This window comes from Engraulis encrasicolus, chromosome 23, assembly GCF_034702125.1.
Source record: "Engraulis encrasicolus isolate BLACKSEA-1 chromosome 23, IST_EnEncr_1.0, whole genome shotgun sequence".
NCBI lineage: Eukaryota > Metazoa > Chordata > Actinopteri > Clupeiformes > Engraulidae > Engraulis > Engraulis encrasicolus.
Window position 1 is genome coordinate 2,918,767 of NC_085879.1, and position 1,706 is coordinate 2,920,472.

The window sequence follows — 1,706 nt, forward strand, 5'->3', positions numbered from 1 at the left end:
TTAAAAACTATGTGAGGACTTTTTTGAAAATGCCAGCTACAGTATGCATCCTCAGAGAATGCAGTACAGGGAAGGTAGATGAGAAGAGGTTTGAGGAAGGGAGCTAGCCGGCTTCATGGTGAGTTGATCGGTGATGTGGATAGTTTGCGGACCATTAAGAGTTTTGGATGCTGTGAAGTTTTGAAATAAAACATCTAAAGCTAATGATTTGACTGAAGGTAGGCTGACGTCCCTACAGAACTCCCTATTACCTTCAATTAGAAGACTGCATGTTATATGACAAACTACTGTGTATTCTTTTATTCAAATGAATGAAATCAAAGCAATGTAGCTGACAGCTATTTCACGTTGATTACACATACATTATAATACCCTTAATAATATGCATATATGCTCAGCCTCTATAATTCAGTGTAATTCATGTTTCCCATCAATTCACATGTCCGTGAACACATAATTTGCACCATGCACAATGAAAACACATGTCCAAACAGGGTGAGCACAAATAAATGCCCTATATCCCACAAGTAAACATCTGCATACCATTAGCATCTGCCTGTGTTTGACCGAGGAGGGGTGCCAATGCCTGGCTGACTGTCTCAGAGCTACACATATCTGTATATGAAATGGCAGACAGAGAGAGAGATGACCAAATTGGGCGCTGTGCCCACAGCCACTGCTCACATGGTAACTACACGAAACCCCTATTGATGCAAATGTCAAACGCAGACGACAAAGGAAATTCAATCAGGCAATTCAGCTTTGCGAGAGAGCCGCTGAAGATGAGTGACATTTCGATGCCAGATTGCATAATTGAAGCGGTCCGTAAATGGATTAAGTTGGCGGCTAAAAGGGGGACATGGGAAATCCGAAAAAGAGAGAGAGAGAGAGAGCGAAAACAACCTAATGCATCCAATTAAACCACAAGAGATTATCGTTGCTTGCTTATTATTTTTATTTGCTGTGCCGACTAATCACTACCCCCTTCTCCAGAGGACTGTTAAAGAGAGAGGCAGAGAAAAGAGACAACAGGACTGCCATATGTCTGCTTACGAACATTTATTTTTTTATGTCGCCTCTGACAATTTCCCTTTATGACCTTCTGTATGGCGTTTCGGGATCCCGAGCATTATGAGACGGTGGATGCCGCCGCAAAACATTTTTTGGGTCTGACAAATGTTGCAAGTGTGCAGCTGCACAATATTGTGATGATAATGGTTATGATCTAACTAACCTATTAAGGGATTTGCCCGGGGGCCCGCAAATATACTGCTATGAATTACGTCACTAATGACGAACATTTAGAGGGCCAGATTAACTCGTTCTTTCATTCCACTTTATATGTGACCCACCACCACAAAACCAGGCATAAGTCTCTGGATATCAAAAATGAGTTATCTATGTGGATTGATAGAGCAGAACCCAAGGTTTATTATGGTGAAAAAATTATGTTTCTATCATAAGTAGAACCAAAGTTACGGAAATTTTACTTTTGGAGTTTGGACATATTTCGCGAAACGCCTTTTCGAGAAATCGGCCGTCAAAGTTTTGGACTATTTTATAGGTATAAAGTCCTTAGCAACGCATATTAATTATCCGATTGACACTACATTTTCACAGATGATTAAGGACACTATGACGGACATGTCACAGAAGTTTTGTTTAAATCAAAGAACTTAAACCTATTATTTAAACGGAAACTGACT